Below are 22,707 nucleotides of genomic sequence, written 5' to 3'. Positions count from 1 at the left end.
GTGATACTTGCAGTTCTCCCTCAACAACTTTACCAACTCACCGCTTTGCTCGGTTGAGTTTTCCACACTTCTGGGGCACGTCTTTCATTTCATTCCCCCTCTTTTTTCTATTTATAAAAGAAATATACAGTTACTTTCCAAATACGAGGGAGGTTTTCAAGAGATGGTCGAGCAATTCAGGGAGCGAATGCAAGTAGTTGCCCCCCATTTCTCCAGTAAGACAGGGGTTGTAGTCTTTCAGACTTTCAGAGAAGCAGCGTGGCTCAGTGGAAAGAGCACAGGCTTTGGAGGCAGAGGTCATGGGTTCAAATCCTGGCTCCGTCAACTGTCATCTGTGTGACTTTGGGCAAGTCACTTAACTTTTCTGTGCCTCAGTTACCTCATCTGTAAAATGGAGATTAAAACTGTGAGTCCCCCATGGGACAACCTGCTCACCTTGTAACCTCCCCAGCGCTTAGAACAGTGCTTTGCACATAGTAAGCGCTTAACAAATACCATCATCATTATTATTATTATTATTATTTCAAAACCTTGTGTGAAGGAAAACTCAACTTGTAGTTTGCACAGTGCTCTGCACACAGTAAGTGTTCAATATATATGATTGATTGATTGATTAATCAGATACAACACTGGGCACAGGCATATAAGCACACAAACCATTTTTTATTATTATTACTTATATTACTACTACTACTACTAATAATAATATTAATGCTATTTGTTCAGCGCTTACTTCGCGCCAAGCACTGAGTGCTAGAGTAGACACAAAATGATGAGGCACAACAGAGTCCCTGTCCTACCATGGGGCTCATGGTCTAAACAGAAGGACAGGTATTGGATCCTCATTTTACAGATGAGGAAACTGAGGCACAGAGAAGTTACATAATAATTATGGTATTTATTAAGCACTTACTATGTGCCAAGCACTGTACAAAGTGCTGGGATGGGTACAAGCAAATTGGGTTGGACACAGTCCCTGTCCCACAGAGGGCTCACAGTCTTAATCCCCATTTTACAGATGAAGGAACCGAAGCACAGAGAAGTGAAGTGACTTGCCCAAGCTCACACAGCAGACAAGTGGCAGAGCCAGAATTAGAACTCATGACCATCTGACTCCCAGGCCTGTGCTCTATCCATTATGCCATGCTGTTTAAGTGAAGCAGCAGGCGAGTAGCTGAGTCAGGATTAGAACCCAGGTCCCTGGCTCCTGGGCCTTCCTTTTCTCTGCAGTCTCGTATTTCCTCCTGCCTTCAAGACATCTCTGCTTGGATATGCTCCTGTCACCTCCAGCTTAACATGTCCAAAACAGAGCTCCATATCTTCCCACCCAAACCCTGTCCTCCCCGTGACTTTCCCATCACTGTAGACAGCACCACCATCCTTCCTGTCTCATAAGCCCGTAATCTTAGCAGTGTCCTTGACTCCTCTCTCACTCAACCCACACATTCAATCTATCACTAAATCTTGTCAGTTCAACCTTCACAGCATCAGTACATTAGCCTTTTCCTCTCCATCCAAACTGCTACCACATTAATCCAAGCACTAGCCTAACCCACTTTTATTATCGCATCAACCTTCTTGCTCACCTCCCTGCATCTTGTCTCTCCCCACTCCAGTCCATACTTCACTCTGTTGCACAATTCCTTTTTCTACAAAACCTTTCTGTCCATCTTCCCCACTTCTCAGTAACCTCCAGTAGTTGCCCATCCACTTTCGCATCAAACGGAAACTCCTCACCATCGGGTTTATAAATGCCTGGCATGTAGCAAGTGCTTAATGAATTCCATAAAAAAGAAGATATTTTACAAATCGGAACAAATGAAAAGCATAATTTAGATTGACAATGCTGTCTTCCTAGATATTAAGCTTTGCTAACTGGGTGGGCAAAGGAATTGAACTTTTCAAATGAAACAATGGAGGCTTTCAGTACTGATTTGATCATGCCCTTTAAAGAACCTTTTGTTGATTTGGCTTCAAACTTTATTCGCCGAGCGTGATCCTAATTTTACCAAGCACCCCAACTTCATCAGTCTAGAATTTTGCTCTAGTTCCACTGGCTATGAATTACCAAAAGTCAATTAACAACTCAATTTAAAGCACTCAAGCAGCTCTCCCCATCCTACTTTACTTCACTGATGTCCTACTGTAATTCAGCCCACTGTACTCCTCTAATGCCAACCTACCGCAGTACCTCGATCTTGTCTATCTCACCACCAGCCCCTCGCCCACGTCCTGCCTCTGGCCTGGGACTCCCCCTCCCCCTTCGGATATACAACAGACCACCACTCTCCCCCACCTTTAGAGTCTTATTAAATCACATCTCCTTCAAGGTGTGACTAAATCTTAATGCCCTATTCCCTCTTCCTCCTGCATCGCCTCTACACTTGGATCTGTACCCTTTAAACCCTTGATATTCACCCCACCCTCAGGCCCGCGGTACTTATGTATATATCCATAATTAGAAGCAGCGTGGCTCATTGGAAAGAGCACGGGCTTTGGAGTCAGAGGTCATGGGTTCGAATCCCGGCTCCGCCACATGTCTGCTGTGTGACCTTGGGCAAGTCACTTAACTTCTCTGAGCCTCAGTTCCCTCATCTGTAAAATGGGGATTAAGACTGTGAGCCCCACGTGGGACAACTTGATCACCTTGTATCCCCCCAGCGCTTAGAACAGTGCTCTGCACATAGTAAGCGCTTAACAAATGCCATCATTATTATTATTATTATAATTAATATTAATGACTGTCTCCCCCTCTAGACTGTAAGCCCCTTGTGGGCAGGGAACGTTTCTACCAACTCTGTTTTCTTGTACTCTCCCAAGCACTTAGTACAGTACTCTATACATAATAAGCACTCAATAAACACCACTGTTCGATGATTATTGAAAGATCAATAACTGCCATGATTACATTAATGATTAGAGTAGGGGAGTTCACCCCATCCTCAGCTAATTGGGTCAGATCCACGATTTATGTTTGCAGTGGAAACTCCCCTGACATTTCACAGTCTGTGGCTCCTCAGACATGATCATTAATTAGTGAATCTATAGGGAATCCCTGAAAGCAGTGACGTAATTCGGGAGGAATGAGTGAGGTACAGGCTGAGAGACAGCAGAGCTCAAGTTGCTTTTGCTTAGGGCTTATAATATGGCGGCAGAGAAGGGACAGTTCGTAGTGGTCAGGTGTCAAAAACATCTAGTTATTCCACTTTCTGGGGGACTGAGATTAGGGCAGAGAGAAAGAAGTGAATTCTGAATCTCGTTGCTATCCTCTAGAGTGTAAGCTTCCTATGGGTAGGAAACATGTCTGTTGTATTGTACTCTCCTAAGGGCTTAGTACAGTGCTCTGCACACAGGAGGTGTTCAATAAATGCCATTGATTGATTGACTATTTCCATTCTCTAATTGAGAGAAGGAGAAAGTCACAGAGGAAGTCAGCTGGAAATCAATCTATTTCTACTGAGTACTGACATCAGAACATGTACAAAACCAAACGCAACTGACCTATTTTTGGACAGATACAGAAACCACATATAGAACAAATAAAAAATAAAATGCTTGTTTCATTCATACAATCCTATTTATTGAGTGCCTACTGTGTGCAAAGCACTGTACTAAGCACTTGGGGGAGTACAATATAACATCAGACACATTCCCTGCCCACAGTGAGCTCACAGTGTAGACACGAGCTCAGATCAAGAACCCCACTCTCCCCACTCCAGTCCATACTTCACTCTGCTGCCTCGATCACTTTTCTACAAAACTGTCCAGGACATGTTTCCCCACTCTGCAAGAACCTCCGGTGATTGCCCATCCATGTCCATCCACCTCAAACAGAAACTCCTTACTATTGGCTTTAAAGCAGTCAATCACTTTGCCCCTTGCACCTTGCTACTCTCCTACTACAACGAGTCTGCACACTTGACTCCTCTAATGCCAACCTACTCACTGTATCTTGATCTCATCCTTCTCATTGCCAACCTCTTGCCCACATCCGGCCTCTGAATGCCCTCCCCTTCATAACTGACAGACAATTATTCTCCCCACCTTCAATGCCTCACCGAATACATATCTCCTCCAAGAGGTCTTCCCTGACTAATCCCTCCTTTCCTCTTCTCCCGCTCCCTTCTGCACCGCCCTGACTTGTTTCCTTTATTCATCCCCCCCCCAGCCCCACAGCACTTATATACATACCTGCAATTTTATTTATTTATATTAATGTATATCTCTCCCTCTAGACTGTAAGCTCACTGTGGGCAGGGAATGAGTCTGTTATATTGTTGCAGTGTACTCTCCCCAGTGCTTTGTACAGAGTTCTGCACAAATGTTCAAAAATACAATTAACTGATTGATTATTTACTTTTCATTTTGCAGGAAAGACTTTAACAAAGTTCGTGTAGTTATTTGTAATAAAGTCAACAATCCCAAATTTAATCTCAAATTCTTGAAAGGCTCTGAGAATCTTTCATGAGTTATTAGTTTACAATTCTCTATAGTTTTCTGGTTCATTCTCAGAACTCTCCTTATCAGGCCGCACACTAGTTCAGAGCACTGTTCTAAGTGTTTGGGAGAGCTGAACACAACAGAATTAGCTGACACGTTCCCTGCCCATATGAGCTCACGGTCTAGAGGAGGGTCGAGTTTTATTTTGAATAAATACCATGCAGACTATTTTTTGATGAAATACGACAGTTGGACAAAATCACATTCCACTAAAAAGACCAAGTCGAGAAAAGGCTTCTGACAAAGAGATAAGATTACTTTGAAAGGAACTGAATTTGGAATGGGCTAGCTCACCTAATGGTCAAATTGAACAAAACCAAAGTAGGGCTAACTTTATTCCCACTCCAAGCTTGGCTGACTTTGACCTCTCTCAATCCTTTTGAGCATGAACACAAAGTGGTTTGTTGTTATTTGGAAACAGGAATTTACAAACTACCTGGACTGAAACTTCTGGAGAGAACTGCTAGCAAGAACCAAATGGACAGGTTGGAATTTCATCTTGTATTTCAACTAATCAGTCAATCAATCAGTGACATTTATTGAGTGCTTACTGTGTGCAGTGCTGAGTTGGTAGATACGTTCCTCCTCTAGACTATAAGTTTGTTGTGGGCAGGGAATGTATCTAATCAATCCTAATCTGTGAAGTGAGAATTAAATACCTGTCCTCTCTGCCCCACAGACCTAGAGACCTATGTGTGACAGGGACTGCGTCTTATATGATTATCTTGTATCTACCCCTGCTTATAGCTAAGTGCTTGGTGCTTAGTAAGAAGCAGCATGGCTTAGTGGAAAGAGCATGGGCTTAGGAGTCAGAGGTCATGGGTTCTAATCCCAGCTCTGCCACTTGTCAGCTGTGTGACCTTGGGCAAGTCCCTTAACTTCTCTGTGCTTCAGTAACTTCATCTGTAAAATGGGGATGAAGACTGTGAGCCCCAAGTGGGACAACCTGATTATCTTGTATCTCCCCCCAGAGCTTAGAACAGTGCTTGGCACATAGTAAGCGCTTAACAAATACCATCATTATTATTATCAAATACTATTACTATTATCATTCATTCATTCATTAGATCATATTTATTGAGCGCTTACTGTATGCAGAGCCCTGTAATAAGTGCTTGGGAAGTACTAGTCAGCAACATATAGAGGCGGTCCCTACCCAACAACGGGCTCACAGTCTAGGGGTACAATTGGAGGATGATAAACATTCTAAGATGACTTCCCCAAGTCTTCATTCAGCTCCAACCAGGTTTTAGTTATTCATTTATATAGAGAAGCAGTATGGCTTAGTGGATAGCACATGGGCCTAGAAGTCGGAAGAACCTGTATTCTAATCCCGACTCACCACTTGTCTGCTGGGTGACCTGGGGCAAGGCACTTAACTTCTCTGTGCCTCAGTTACCTCATCTGTAAAATGGGGATAAGACTGTGAGCCCTACGTGGGATGGAGATTGTGTCCAACATGATTAGCTTATATCTACCCCAGCCCTTAGTACAATGCCTGGCACATAGTAAGCACTTAACAAATACCATAAAAAAATTGAGCATTAGCCCGTGAACTCAACCTCAAAGTGATTTTGATCCTGTTAAGTTGCAATACATGACTCTGAGCCTCTGAGGGCTGTGTCTCAGTCATCCGTGCAATTCCAAACAAGCCAAACTTTATTTTAGACAAGAAAGAATTGATTTTCAGAGGTACACGTTTTTGTGGATCTTTTTCCCTTATTAATCTCTTTTAGTTGGTCTTGTGCTCTTGCTTTTTTTAAAGGAGAGAGTTCTCTGACCAGATTTGAAAGAGGAATCTGGAAGGGGGATTTGCATGGTGGAAGAGAAAGAGGAAAGTAGCTAGTATACAAAATGGGTAGGAGAGAAGTTGGGAGGGGAGCAACAGGATGTGAAACCACTGGAATCAAGGGGAGAAGGATAATCATCTCCATCATCACCTCCATCATCACCTCCACCATCACCTACCAATAAATCAATCAATTGTATTTATTGAGTGCTTGCTGTGTGCAGAGCACTGTACTAAGCACTTGGGAGAGTATGATTATGTATATGCATAATACATGGGAAATATGTATTATGGCAGAACTGAATGTTCTTTATCGAATAGACCACTTTGAAGGAGAAATCCTATCTGTAACCCATGTGAGATCTAAGTTATCACTGTCCCAAAATAGCTTGGTTTCATTGACTAAGGTGCTATGTGTTCCTCTCGTAAAGTTGTAGTGGAAGTGGAATCCAGTTCATGCAGGTCTCGTTAGCCAACCACTTCCTGTTTCTGTTTCCATGGGCAACGGTTTGGAATTAGCAGGTGTTTCAATTAAGGGTATCTAGGCCTCTTTTGTCTTATGATCTATTTATTTACTTGTACTTATTTTTGTCTATTTTCTCCATTTTAACTATGGAATATGAATGTCTACTCAATCGGTTAATCAATAGTATTTCTTGAGAGCTTATTGTTGATCGATTGGAGTTTACCATCTAGTGACTACTGACACATACTGGGTTGCAAGAACCTTGAGAGCAGGGATAATGTCTTTACTTCTTTTTCATGTTTCCTTAGTGGCTAATGGGTATCCAGAAATGCTCTGCTCACAGGAGATGCCCAGTGCAGTGCTCCACAGTGCAGTGCAGTGCAGTGCAGAGCAGGCACTCAACTGTGCTGATGTGGATACTAAAAGGTAGCTAGCTAGAACTATTCCATACTTATCCTCCTTGAGCTGCCTTTGACACTGTGAACCACCCCCTTACCCTGAGAATACGATCTAACCTTAGCTTCACTGACACTGGCCTCTCCTGGTTCTTCTCCTATCCCTCTGGCCCCTCATTCTCAGTCTCCTTTGTGGGCTCCTCCTCTGCCTCCCACCCTTTAACCACGAAATCAATCAATCAATCGTATTTATTGAGCGCTTACTGTGTGCAGAGCACTGTACTAAAGCTCTTGGGAAGTACAAGTTGAAAGTCCCTTAAGGCTCAGTTCTGGGTCCCCTTCTATTCTCCATCTACACCCACTCCTTTGGAGAACTCATTTGCTCCCATGGCTTCAACTACCACCTCTATGATGATGATTCCCAAATCTGCGTCTCCAGCGCTGATCTCTCTCCTTCTCTCCAGTCTCACACTTCCTTCCTCCTGTTGGCTTTACCTTCACAACATCTCTAGAATTTTCCCCTTCCTCCCCATCCAAACTGCTACCCTGCTGACCCAAGCACTTATAGTATTCCTCCTTGACTATTGCATCAGCTTCCTCACTGACTTCCCTGACTCCCATCTCTCCCCACATCACTCTGCTGCCTGTATCATTTTTCTAAAAATACACATTTCCCCGCTTCTCAAGAGCCTCGGTGGCTGCCCATCCACCGCCACATCAAACGGAAACTCCTTAGCATCTGCCTTAAGGCACTTAATCAACTGTTCCCCTCCTGCCACTTTCTCCATCCTAATCTCCGACTACAACCCAGCCTGCCCGCTTCACTCCTCTACTCACTGTACGTCCATCAGGCCTGATCCCTCTGGCCTGAATTCCCTCCCCCTTCATATAATAATAATGATGGCATTTATTAAGCACTTACTATGTGCAAAGCACAGTTCTAAGCACTGGGGAGCTTACAAGGTGATCAGGTTGTCCCACGGGGGGCTCACAGTCTTCATATCCATTTTACAGATGAGGTAACTGAGGCCCAGAGAAGTTAAGTGACTGGCCCAAAGTCACACAGCTGACAACTGGCAGAGCTGGGATTTGAACCCATAACCTCTGACTCCAAAGCCCATGCTCTTTTCCACTGAGCCATGCTGCTTCATATATGACGGATCACCACTGTCCTCATCTTCAAAGCCCTATTAGAAGCATATCTCCTCCAGGAAGCTTTCCCTGACACTAACCTCTCATTTCCCCACCCTATTCACCCTCCTTTCTCTATCACCTATGCACTTGGGTCTGCAATCCTTAAAATACTCTGATAATCACCCTACCACCACCCCACAACATTACTGTACATATCCTTATATTCTGCCATTTCTCCTATCTGTAATTTCTTTTAATGGCTGTCTCCCCACCTAGAGTGTGGACAAGGATCACGTCTACCAAGTCTATTGTACTTTAATTTTCCAAGCACATAGGACAGTGCTCTGCACACATTAAACATTGAGAAGCAGTATGGCCTAATGGAAAGAGCATGGGTCTGGGAGTTGAAGGATCTGGGTTCTAATCCTGCTTTGCCACTTGTCTTCTGTGTGACCTAGGGCAAGTCACTTAACTTCTCTCTGCCTCATTTTCCCCATCTGCAAAATGGGGATTCAATACCTGTTCTCCCTCCTATTTAGAGAGTGAGCCTTATGTGAGACCTGATTATCTTGCATCTACTCCAGGACTTAGTACAGTGCTTGGCACATAATAAGCACTTAGCAAAAACCACAATCCTCTTCTACCTCCTCTTCCCCCTCCCACTCCTCCGTCTTCTTTTTCTCCTCCTCCTCCTCCCTCTCCTTCTCTTTCTTTTCCTTCTTTGCCTCCTTCTCTTTTTCCTTCTCCTGCATTCAATAAATGATAGATCAATTTAGCTAAGACAATCTTTATTCTAGGATTTAAAAAAAATTTCACTACTCTACAAATGTGCAGGATTGTTCTGTTAAACCAAGATGAATGGTGAGCTATGCTGTAGATAACATAATTTCTTACCAGCATGAATGGAGTTTAGTGAATATGTCTCCAAAGCAGTGCTGCAAATCGAAAGGGAAAATTATCTTTAAGGGTTTAGGGGATAATCACAAAATGTTCTGGGAATTACTACTCCCTTGCTGTGGTTGTCTCACAGGCATAGCCAGATTAAATGTTTTCATTTTATTTTCTAAATATTGAGCTCAAAGGCATAGTGACATAGCTAGCTATAAACAAATATTTGGATTCAAATAACAGCTCAATCAATTTATACATTTTCAATGTTTTGCAGTAGGATTTTCCTGTAGAAAATACTTATCTGGAATTCTATGTTGGAGCACAGAGCCTGCAGGAGCCTCTACCTCTAAAAGGCATGAAAGTCCAGAAAGCAGTCTAGAGCCTTCCTTGGAAGTAGAGTGAAAGTCAAATGAGGAATCATCTTGATTTTGGCAGGACAGTGCAGAGAAGCAGCTTGGCCCAGTGGAAAGAGCACAGGCCTTGGAGCCAGAGAAGCTGGGTTGTAATCTTGGCTCTGCTATTAACCTGCCTTGTCGTCTTGGGCAAGTCATTTACCTTCTCTGGGCCTCGGTTACTTCATCTGTAAAATGGAGATTAAACACCTGTTCTTCCTCCCGCCCCTTAGACTTTGAGCCCCATGTTGGGTGAGGACTATGTCCAACACAATTTTCTTGTTTCTAACCCAATGCTTACTATCATGTTTGCTCCGTAGTAAGAGCTCAACAAATACCATTTCTATTATTATTTTTAGGGTCTTAGGGACACATTCATGTCAGAAAAAACTAAAGAATGTGAGCTCCCCATGGGCCAAGGAGGGTGTCTAAGAGAGCTGATTTGCCCCTTTCCACAAGACAGGCCTTTGTAAAAAGTAAGAATATAGCAAATGGAAGAAATAATAATGCTTGTGATGATGAGGAGGATGAGGAAGATGATGATGTTGACAATGATGACCTGGCAGCTGATTGATTCTGCTCAGCTGACAGGGCTACAGCGGTAGAGAACATTAAGAAACATTTGCCCCATGAGCCTCGTCTATGGGACCAGAATGCAAGGCTACAGCTCTATCTCCTCCAGGGACTCGTCTCCTCCTCATCCGGCAGATGAGCAGAGCAGCCCAAGTCAGTGGCAAGCAATCGGGAACTTTCAGTCACCCAGGGGCACCCAGGCCAAGGCAAATCGATCGATCAATCAATCAATCAATCGTATTTATCAAGAGTTTACTGTGTGCAGAACACTGTTCTGAGCACTTGGGAGAGGACAATAGAACAATATAATAGCCACATTCCCTGCCCACTCTGAGCTCACCCTTTTTTGTTGTTGTTGTTTGGATTTTTTTTAATGGTATTTGTTGAGTGCTTACTATATGCCAGGCACTATACTAAGCCCTGGAGTAGATACAAGGTAATCGGGTTGGACACAGTCTTGATCCCCATTTTACAGACGAGCAAACCAAGGCACAGAGAAGATAAGTGTCTTGCCCAAGGTCACATGCCAGACAAGTGGAGGAGCTGCATTAGAACCCAGGTCCTTCTGGCTCCCAGGCCAGTGATCTGTATCTAGACAAACAGGGTGATGCCTCAGTGACAAAACAGGGAGGTTCATGTATCTGGCAGGTCATTGACTCGGGAGGAGGCTGCTGTTCAGTCCCTAAAGCTTTCCTGCTTTCTGACTTAGATTTCTTAGGTCAGGAGTCCCATTAGGAAAGGTAAGGCTTTTCTGCCAACAGAGATTCACTGAGCTCAGAGATTAACAGGCTTCTCCCCTTTGCCTATGAAAGAGCTTAGTCTTTGGACTATAATAATAATAATTGTGGTATTTGTTAAGCGCTTACTAGGTGGCAAGCGCTCTTCTAAGCACTACAGTAGGTACAAGATAGATTGAATACAGTCCCTTGTCCCACATGGGACTTACATTCTAAGTGAGAGGAAGAACAGATATTGAATCCCCAGTGCTTAGAACAGTGCTCAATGCTTAGAACAGTGCTTGGCACATAGCAAATGCTTAGCAATTAACATCATTATTATTATTAACCCAGAGAGTCCCAAAAGCAAGCTGAAGAAATGAGCTGGCTTGCAGCCTGAGGTTTCTAAAAGACACAGAGAGTGGGAGTTCCAGAAACATTCTGTATTAGGTCTTTCTTCGAGAACAATAATAATAATAATGATGATGCTGGTACTTCTTAAGCGCTTATTATGTGCCAAGCACTGTTCTAAGCGCTGGGGTAGATACAAGGTAATCAGGTTGTCCCATGTGGAGCTCCCAGTCTTAATCCCCACTTTACAGATGAGGTAACTGAGGCACAGAGAAGTCAAGTGACTTGCCCAAAGTCACACAGCTGACAGGTGGTGGAGTCGGGATTCAAACCCATGACCTCTGACTCCCAAGCCCGTGCTCTTTCCACTAAGCCATGCTGCTTTTCAAATAAGAGGCTTTATTTCCAGCCATTTCCCACTTTCCTAAATTAAACAGATTAAGAGAGGCACACTTAACCTGCCCCGGATTTCACTCATGAGTTATTGAGAGCAAGTGATTCTTAATGCCAGGAGAAATATCCCGAGGGGAAGTTTCATGCTGTATTCGTCCAGAACCAGTTTAAGCTTTGTACTTGATTAGATGTTTTGACCATCTGCCTGCACTGGGTGGAACCCCCAGGCAAAGTCAAATCTCAGAGTGAGTTTTCCTCTCCAAAAATCCACGCTCGCTTTCCTCTGAAAGAGAGCACCCCACCTCTTGTACTGCGACTTTTGTTATTGGATATCAGCCAATTCTGCCTTAAGCAGAGAGGAGCTAATTAATTTAGGGACCAGTTGGAGCGTCCTAGACTCTTCTCCTTTGGGGGCAGCAGTCCTCGAAGAAAAGGACGCAGGTCTTTCCAACGACAACGCCCCAAGAGAGAAGGTGAGGTAAGTTGCCTCACTTGTTTCCTGCCCAAACAGAGAAGCCAGGGAGAAGCCAGTCCTTGGCTTGCAAGCTGAGGACCTCATACCCACAGAGCCACCTGTTTGGTGAGAGACAGAGTGGAAATCGAGAAAGAGGGATGCCTTACTCGGAGCTTTTGGGGGTGATCCTCTAAACTCTAAGCTTGCTGTAGGCTCTTTGTTGTGTTGTAGAGAAGCAGCATGGCTCAGTGGAAAGAGCACAGGCTTTGGAGTCCGAGGTCATGGATTCAAATTCCGCCTCTGCCAATTGCCAGCTGTGTGACTTTGGTCACTTCACTTCTCTGGGCCTCAGTTCCCTCATCTGTAAAATGGGGATGAAGACTGTGAGGCCCCCCCGTGGGACAATCTGATCACCTTGTAACCTCCCCAGTGCTTAGAACAGTGCTTTGCACACAGTAAGTGCTTAATAAATGCTATCATTATTATTATTATTGTACTCTCCCAAGCGCTTAGTACAGTGCCCTGCACACAGAAAGTTCTCAGTCAATACAATTTTGGTGATCGCTCCACCACAGTGTCTCTTCCTCCCTGTTCCCCCTGCCTCCCGACTCAGCAGCTCTCCACAAAGTCGGAAGTAACTGGTTGCTTCTAGGTTTTCGTTGCCAAAAGAGTAGAGAAACAGCATGGTGTAGTAGATAGGGCATGGGCCTGAGTGTCAGAAGGTCATGGGTTCTAATCCCTACTCTGCCACTTGTCTGCTGTGTGACCTTGGGCAAGTCACTTCACTTCTCTGGGCCTCAGTTACCTCATCTGTAAAATGGTGATTGAATCTGTGAGTCCTATGGGAGACAGGGACTGTGTCCAACCCGATTTGTTTGTATCCACCCCAGCGCTTAGTCCACTGCCTGGCCCATAGTAAACTCTTAACAAATACCATAATTATCATTGTTGTTATCATTAGAGAAACTAGCCATTTGGCTTCAGTTCAGAGCAGAGACAGAATGGACGAGGCAAACTGGTTGGCAGGGTGTTATCGGCCCAGGTGGGTCACCTTGTATACCCGGAATGCTGTCTGCCAATTGACAAGAGCCTCATGTTGCAGAATGGGTAGTGTCTGTGAGCGTGCTCCCTGCTTCATTTCGAGGGGGCTTCACTCCCTCATCCACGTGGCGGGGCTGGGGAGGAAGGGCCCAGCAGCAGCCATCTAGTTTCCCTGTGCTTAAAACTCCAGGGATGAGGCTTCACATGCTCCCCACTGATGTAATAACGGTGGTATTTGTTAAGTCTTTAGTATGTGCCAAGCATGGTACCAAGAGCTCGGGTAGATATGAGAGAATCGGGTCCCATATGGGGCTCACAGTTTAAGGAGGAGGGAGAACAGGTATTGAATCCCCATTTTGTAGCTGAGGCAACTGAGGCACAACTTAAGTGACTTGCCCAAGGTCACACAGCAGGTTACGTGGCGGAGCCGGGATTAGAACCCAGGTCCGTGCTCTTTCCAGAGGGCCACATGGTCCTCCCCAAAAGTTGCCCAGTGGCACAAGTCACGAGGATGGGCCAGGAAAGATTGAGGCCTGAAATTCTAAGACAATCCATCCAAGTCAGGGCATCTAGTCAACCTAACTGCAGAATTTGGGGAACACATTGCTTTCCTTGTGTCTCTTGACTTAGTCAACCTACAAATATTCCACTCTCTTTCCTGGGTGAGGACCCCCCCACCACCCCGGTTATACTAGGAAAAGTTTTATATCAGAAGAATCAGTCCCAGTATAATTTTTTAGCTTTATTTTCTCTTCCATTTCTTGGCAATCTTCTAACCGTCCAGTCACACTGTACCAAAGTCTGAAGTATTGAATGATGTGGATCTTATCAACAACAATAGAAGTGTCTTTGTTGAATGGAACTATACGGTACGTCAAGTCTACTTTGGTTCGTAACCAAATAATAAGAAACAAGCTCTTTGAAAATGATCTTCCAGAAAAATCTGCAGCCAGTTCTGAAGGAGTAAACTTTAATCCTTCTGCCATCGTGCTTCATTTCCTGTAGAATCAAGGATTCTGAAGTTGAGATCTTATGAGGAGCTTTCCTGACAGGGCCTGTTTTGTTTTGTTGTCTGTCTCCCCCTTCTAGACTGAGAGCCCCTTGTTGGGTAGGGACCGTCTCTATATGTTGCCGATTTGTACTTCCCAAGTGCTTAGTACAGTGCTCTGCACACAGTAAGTGCTCACTAAATACGATTGAATGAATGAATGAATGTGAGGGACAAGGGACATTTTGGAAGAGGATTTTTTTGAGTGGAAAATACCCCTGGGGACCTGAATCAGCCTGGGCAACCCTCACCCTGGACTCTAAACCAGCACTTGAGGAGTGAGTAGCAGGAAGACAAGAAAGAGTCCCCTGACATCAGCAAGTCTGCCTGGTGGAGAGCTTGCACCTTGAATAATAATAATAATAATTGTGATATTTGTTCAGCTCTAAGTGTCAAGCACTGTACTAAGCACTGGGGTAGGTACAAGATAATCAAGTCTCACAGTCCCTCAGTGCAGATGAGGGAACTGAGACACAGAGAAGTTAAGTGACTTACCCAAGGTCATACAGCAGGTAAGTGGCAGAGCCGGGAGTGGAACCCAGGTCTTCTGACATCCAGGCCTGTGCTTTTTCCATGACCCCACGCTTAAAAATTTCATTCCCAGTCTTTCCCAGCATGGCCACTCTGGGAGATTTCAGAGCCCAGCCCAACTGGAGTTGGGAGGAAATGAGAATCAGGTTGGGCTCCCAGACCACAGCTCTCAAACAATTGGGGAGATCCACTGGCCCAGGCTCCTTGGACCAAATCTAGTAGCAAGCTAAAGATGGCTCATAGAACCCTTGGCTTAATTATTCTATTGAAATCGAATCTATTGGCCTTTTTTTAAAATGGCATTTACTAAGCATTGACTATGTTCCAGACATTGTACTAAGTGTTAGGGTAGATAGAAGATAAAACAGGTTGAACACAGTCCCTGACCCACAGAGGGGTCACAGTTTTAATCCCCACTTTACAGATGAGGTAACTGAGGCCCAGAGAAGTTAAATGACTTGCCCAAGGTCACACAGCAGACAAGTGGTGGAGCCGGGATTAGAACTCTGGTCCTCTGAATCCCAGACTGGTGCTCTTTCCACTAGGCCACGCTGCACCAAAACTATTGGTCTCCTGAGAACTGGATACATTGCTAGCCTTTTGTGTCTTTCCATTATAGGTCTGAAAAGAACAGTAAATTACCACAGCCAGGGTTCACACAGATTATATTTTCTGGGTGGTGCCTAAGAAATCCAAGAAATTTCTTGATTGACAGTTGCTGCCTGGGATTGTGGCAACTTTTTGCTGCCCTTCTCACCTTGAATTCCCTTGAATGCTGGCTGGACTCTAGGGCCCGCTTGAGGCTACCAGGTTGCAGAAATGGAAAGGGCAGGAATGGGGAGAAGATGAGGAGTATCGGGAGCATCAATTGATCAATCAGTGCCATTTACTGAGTACTTACCATGTGCACTGTAATAAGCACTTGGAAGAGTACAATACTACAGACTTGGTAGACACATTCCCTACCCACAACAAGCTTACAGTCTATGAGGGGAGACAGACGTATAGATAAATAAATAATTTATAGTCTATAATTCATAGCTATGAAGTTGGAAAAGCCTGTAGGCTGTCTGTCATGAGGTGGGACTAGTGCCTCGATGCCTCCCAAACTCAAGTTCGGCCTTCGCTGGCCCACCCTGCAAACATTTCCCTGCCTCTTTAAGCTGGTTTGCCCTGCATAGTTTTGAGCCCAAAGTAGAATTTTCCAATGGAAAATTACTTTGCAAAAGCCAACAAATGATAGCTCTGTGTTCTGTTGCCTTTTTCCACTTCACTGTAAATAAACTCTTCTCTTCTTAGCTGAGAGAAAAGGCCGGGTCAGGGGACAGAGAGAGGGAGAGGGGAAGAGAAATATGGGGGTGGGGCTCTCATTTAAAAGAAGCCGCGTGGCTTAGTGGAAAGAGCATGGGCTTGGAAGTCAGAGGACGTGGGTTCTAATCCTGACTCTGCCACTTGTCTGCTGTGTGACTGTGGGCAAGCCACTTAACTTCCCTGTGCTTGAGTTACCTCATCTGTAAAATGGGGATTAAAACTGTGAGCCCCACATGGAACAACCTGATTTTTACCCAAGCGCTTAGAACACTGCTTGGCACATAGTAATCAGTTAATAAATACCATTATTATTATTATTATTATTAATAAAAAGTGATGGCATTTAACAAAAACCCAAATGCACCTCACCAAACAAGGCTCATTAGTCCAAAGTCCAATACCAGATAGGCCAAGATCAAGATTGGTAGTCAGGGCTGGAGAAAATATCGTTTCACACCCACACACTGGTAGGAAATATCATCTCTTATAATCATCCCGAATGGTATTTACTGGGCTCTTACTGCATGGAGAGCACTGTACTGAGCGCTTGAGAGAGTACAATAGAGTTAAGTTGACATGATCCCTGCCCTCAAGGAGTTTATAGCCTAGCACAGGAGATGTTGGATATCATCTTGGCAAGCACCCCTCACTGTGAGTTTAGAGGGCTCCTAAAAGTTTCAAGGGTCAGGTAAAACTCAGGGCTTAGTACAGTGCTTGGTACATACTTAACAAATATTATTATTATTATTTTTATATCAAACTACACTAATCCAGCTCCAACAGTGCACTGGCCTTTCTGGTCAATGGTATCATTAGGGAAGCAGCATGACGTCATGGATAGAACACGGGCCTGGGAGTTAGAAGGTCATGGGTTCTAATCCCTGCTCCGCCACTTGTCTGCTGTGTGACCTTGGGCAAGTCATTTCACTGGGCCTCAGTTACCTCATCTGTAAAATAGGGATTAAGACTTTGAGCCCCACAGGGGACAACCTGGCTACCTTGGCTACCCCAGCGCTTAGAACAGTGCTTAAGCACTTAACAAATACCATAGTTATTATTATTATTATTTTTATTACATCCTTTTTGGTCCTACTTCCTTTTTGGTGTTAGGTCCTTGTGAAACCAAGACATTATACCTCACTTGGACTCCCTATCAACACTGCCTTCAACACTGTCCTTTGTACCAAACTCAATGCCACCCTCCTCTTTCCCTTCCCTGCAACCTTCTTGCACCCCCAAATCCAAGTCCTGGATCATCTCTAGAGCACTTTCTCTGCTCCTCTAGACTGTAAACTCATTGAGGGCAGGGAATGTCTGTTCTATTGTTGTTTCATACTCTCCCAGGTGCTTAGTACAGTGCCCCACACAAAGTAAGTGCTCAGTAAATACAATTGATTGATTAATGGCTTCTGCACTTGTACAGCTGGATGGGGCAGAGATCGTGTCTTCCAACTCTGTAGTATCATACAACCTTCTGCATACTCTAAGTGTTCAAAAATAGATCTATTGATTATCGATTGATTGCGGTGGGGACAAACATTCCTGTTTGTCTTGGCAGCCTCTTGTCCTTGTGACTCCCTGTTAGAAGCCCCCTCCCCCCTGCTGCTCTGAGAAGCAGAGTGGCCTCCTGGAAGAACAAAGACCTGGGAATCAGAGGACCTGGGTTCTAATCCTGGATCCACCGCTTCGTTCAGTCACATTTATCGGGCATTTACCGTGTGCAGAGCACTGTACTGAGCTCTTGGGAGAGTACAATATAAGAATAAACAGACGCATTCCCTGTCTTTGAGCAAGTCACCTAACGTCTCTGTGCCTCAGTTTCCTCTTCTGTAAAATGGGAACTAGATCCTCCTCGCTCCTACGTAGACTGTGAGTGCTATGCAAGATGGGGATCGTGTCCAACCTGATAGTCTTGTATCTACCCCAGCACTTAGAACAGTGCTTACCACATAGTAAGCTCTTAACAAATACCATACAAAAAAAAAACAGGGCTGGGATCACAGGGCCCATTGTTTCCCTGTCAGTTCTTTGAGAAGCTCCCCAAACTCTGACCTCTGGGGAGATTGTGGGCAATTTTCACCCAGAACTGTTTGCTCAAAGCTGGGAGGAACACAAAGACTGAATAGTAGCTGTTACCCCACTGTTTCTCTAGCGGGTCATTTCTTCCATTTGATTTGTTTTCCCTGATCTGACTCATTTCAATTGTTGACCTTTCCCAGTGCATCTTGCCTTTAGTCCTCCCTCCCTATCCTGTCACTGGTGAGTCCCTTGTGGGCCTGGGGCCGGGGCTGACTCCCTCTCCCTGGACTTCCCCCCAATGCCCAGGGGAGGGCCTTGCCTGGGTTACCCGCTAATTCATGCTGCTGCTGCTACTGCTAGACTGGGCCATTTTCCTCTCCCCTGGGCCAACTGGTTGGTTGAGTAGATGCAGTAGAGATAGGCCTTAGATGTGAAACCTATTTTATTCCCATCCAAAGGATGTACTTTTGAGTTAATTTCTTCAAGAAAAACATTTCTTGCACAATTTCTAAATCCCAGAATTAGCTTCTACTATTCCCTTCACTGCAGCAGTAGGGAGCTAACACACTTCCTCGAATCCCCTGTTTAAAGAATTCAATGGTTTATAATGTGTGTGTGTGTGTGTGTGTGTGTGTGTGTGTGTGTGTCTGTGCCCTATTCAGGAATACCCAGGTGGTTGAATTTACTATTAAAGGCATTATTTTACCTATGCATTGTCATCCTCTTTCATTTGGAGGAAGAAAGTAAGAGGAGGAGGAAAAGAAGAAGGAAAAGGAGGAGGAGGAGGAAGAGGAAGAGGTAAGGGAGGAGGAAGAGGATAAGGAAGGGAAAGAAGAAAAGGAAGCTTTCTGCAGTCTCATATTTCCTCCTGCTTTTGGGACATCTTTACTTGGATGTCCCACTGACACCTCAAACTTAAACTCCTTATATTCCCACCAAAATCCTGTCTCCCCCTTGACATGATTGATTGGTTGATTGAAGAGGAGGGAGAAGGGGAGGAGGAGATGGAGGAAGAAGAGCTGGAAGAGAAGGAAGGAAAAGAGGAAAAGCAGGAGGAGAAGGAAGTGGAGGTCAAAAAGGAGAAAGGAGGAGGTGGAGGAAGATGAGGGGTAGGAGCAGAAGAAAGATGATTTTGAAGAGGAGGAAGAGAGGGAAAAGTTAGAGGAGGAGGAGCACATAGAAAAGGTGGAAGAGGAGGTAGAAAGGAAGAAGAAGAAGCAGGTGAAGGAAGAGGAAGAGAAAGAGGAGGAAGAGAAGCAGCGTGACCTAGTGGAAAGAGCCCGGACCTGGGAGTCAGAGGACCTGGGTTCTAATCCCAGCTCCCCATTGTCTGCTGTGTGACCTTGAACAAGTCACTTGGCTTATCTATCCCTCACTTATCTCATCCGTAAAGCGGGCATTAAGACTGTGAGCCCCACGTGGGACGTGGATCGTGTCCAATCTGATTAGGTTGTATCTCATCCCAGAGCACCGTAAGCTTTAAACAAATACCATTTGAAAAAAAGAAGAGAAAGAGGAGGGGGAATGCCTAATGAATGAAATGTACATTCCTCCCACACACCCATTCTCTCCCCCTAACCACAAGCACACACACACACACACACACACCACACATGCACACATACACAAAAACACGCACTCAACTCCAGCAAAGGCAGGTGAGGCATCACTTTGCTTGCCAGTCGCAGGAACAGCTCACCAAACATCATTTAGAGATGGTTATTTCATTCACCCTCTCTGCATCCTTGAGCTGCTTCGCCTCTCTGGAATCCATTTTAACGTCCATCTCCCCCACTAGATTGTAAACTCATCGAAGGCAAGGATCTTGCTGACTTGCTCTATTGTATTGTACTTTCCCAAGTGTTCAGCACAATGTTCTGAGCAGAGTAAGCATTCAATAAATATCATCAATTGGTTGGGAGCAAGTAAAGGAGAAGCAGCATGGCCTAGTGGTCAGAGCACGGGCCTGGGAGTCAGAAGGGTGCTTGCCTGCTGGGTGACCTTGGGCAAGTCACTTCACTTCTCTGCACCTCAGTTTCCACATTGCCCCTCCCACAAAAAGTGCTCTTTACCCCGCTCTTGTTCCTCAACTGGGAGACGGTTCCCCATCTGGAGGTCGACTTGATGCAGCTCATCTCTCTCATCTTCTGATTTTTTCCTGCAGCAGGAAATTGCATGGAGCAATCCGGCCCACCAGGTTTCTGCGCACGAGCCCCCCGTAGCTCCTTTGTTTCAGCACACGGATCCCGCTGGGGTTGACAAAAATAGAACTTCATTTATCTGCAGCAAGGCAAGGTTTTTCCCATGACTTCTGCAGTTCACGAGTTCCCTACGGGTAGAACAGAGCTCGAACGATTCTCCCCCGTGGCCCGTTTCGACCTTGCTTCCTCTGTGATTATAGAGCCAGAGGCCATGCGCTCACGGAGACTGCCAAGGCCATTTTCCATTTTCAGCTTGAACGCAGGCTTCGCTGCGTAATTGAAACTGTTGCTGTCCACCTGCTCCTCCGCTGGGATTCCACCGGCTCCAGGCTCCACAGCGGTCATTCTTGGCTGGGGCGCGTGACCGGCCCAGGTAGGTGATGAAAGCGGTCGTACCGCTGGCTGGCTCATTGATTTGCCGCAAGAGAACGACCACCTCAGAGCTGGGAATTCTTGCTTCCCCACCTCTGCTTTTCTGCCAATCCATTAAAGGTTAGAAGCCTTTAAGACAGAGATGATCTGGTGACCCAGATGGACAATGAAAATCTGAAGCAGCATGGCCAAGTGGAAAGAGCACGGGCCTGGGAGTCAGAGGACTTGGGTTCTAGTCCCGGCTCTGTCACTTGTCTGCTGAGTGATTTTGAGGAAGTTTCCTCGGTTTCCTCATCTGTAAATTGGAAGTTAAATTATTCTCTAGACTGAAAGCTCACTGTGGGCAGAGAACATGTCTACCATCTCTACCCTCTGAGAAGCAGCGTGGCTCAGTGGAAAGAACACGGGCTTGGGAGTCAGAGGTCATGGGTTCTAATCCCAGCTCCGCCGCTTGTCAACTGTGTGACTTTGGGCAAGTCACTTAACTTCTCTGTGCCTCAGTTATCTCATCTGTAAAATGGGGATTAAGACTGTGAGCCCCACGTGGCACAACCTGATAACCTTGTATCTACCCCAGTGCTTAGAACAGTGCTTGGCACATAATAAGTGCTTAACAAATACCATTATTATTATTATTATGGCAGTCTGCTGCAGAGGGCATTTCACTGTGGGGGCTCAGATCCCATTTTCAGACTGCAGCGGTTTGCATTCTCCTAAACACAGCCCAGTATTCAGTACCCAGTAATAATAATAATTGTCATTTTGTTAGTAATAATTGTGGTATTTACTATGTGCCAAGTCCCGTACTAAGTGCTGGGCATAGATATAAAATAATCAGGGCTTTTTTTTGGTTTTTTGTTTGTTTGTTTGTTTGTTTTCATCCAGCCACACTTTCTTGCCTGTCGTCCGGTGCCCAGAAGCTGGCAGGGATAACGGATGCAGTCTATGGTCATGGAACAGAATGCTTTTGTCTATTTATTTCTTTATCATGGTATTTGTTAAGTGCTTATTATATGGCACGCACTGTAGTAAGTGATGGCGTAGAAATAAGCTAATCAGATCAGACACAATCCCTTCCCCAAATAGGGATCATAATTTAAGTAGGAGGGAGGAAGGTTTAATTCTCCTTCTACAGATGAAGTAACTGAAGCACAGAGAAGTTAAGTGAGTTGCCCAAGGTCACACAGCAGACAAGGGATGGTGCTGGGTTTAGAACCCAGGTCCTCTGATTCCCAGGCCTGGGCTGTTTCCACTTGTCAGTCAGTTAATTGTATTTATTTACTGCTTACTGTGTACTGTACTAAGCACTTGGAACAGTACAATATAACAATATAAAAGATGCATTCCCTGCCCACAAGAAGCTTGCAGTCTAGAGGGGGAGACAGACATTAATATATATTCATTAAATGACAGATATATACATAAGTATTAATATATATTCATTAAATGACAGATATATACATAAGTACTGTGGGGTTGTGGTGGGCGGGGGGTGAATAAAGGGTAGAAGTCAAGGCAATGCAGAAGGGAGTGGGAGAAGAGGAAAGGAAGGCTTAGTCAGGGAGAAGATGTGCCTTCAATAAGGCTTTGAAGGTGGGGAGAGTAATTTTCTGTTGGATATGAAGAGGTAGGACATTCCAGGCCAGAGGCAGGACGTGGGCGAGAGGTTGGCAGCAAGATAGATGAGATCGAGGTATAGTGAGAAGGTTGTCATTAGAGGAGCAAAGTGTGTGGGCTGGGTTGTAGGAGGAGAGTAGCGAGGTGAAATAGGAGGGGGCAAGGTGATTTAAAGCTGATGGTAAGGAGTTTCTGTTTGATGCGGAAATGGATGGGCAACCACTGAGGAGTGGGGAAACGTGGCCTGAATGCTTTTTAAGAAAAATGATCTGGACAGCAGAGTGAAGTATGGACTGGAGTGGGGAGAGACAGGAGACAGGGAGGTCAGCAAGAAGGCTGATAGAGTAATCAAGGAGGGATAGGATAAATGCTCGGATTAACATGGTAGCAGCTTGGATGAAGAGGAAAAGGCGGATTTTAGCAATGTTGTGAAGGTGGAACTAACAGGATTTATTGATGGATTGAATATGTGGGTTGATTGAGAGAGAGGAGTCAAGGATACAGCCAATGCTA

This window comes from Tachyglossus aculeatus, chromosome X3 (assembly GCF_015852505.1).
Source record: "Tachyglossus aculeatus isolate mTacAcu1 chromosome X3, mTacAcu1.pri, whole genome shotgun sequence".
In the NCBI taxonomy this organism is placed as follows: domain Eukaryota; kingdom Metazoa; phylum Chordata; class Mammalia; order Monotremata; family Tachyglossidae; genus Tachyglossus; species Tachyglossus aculeatus.
Note: the sequence above shows the minus strand (reverse complement) of the source record.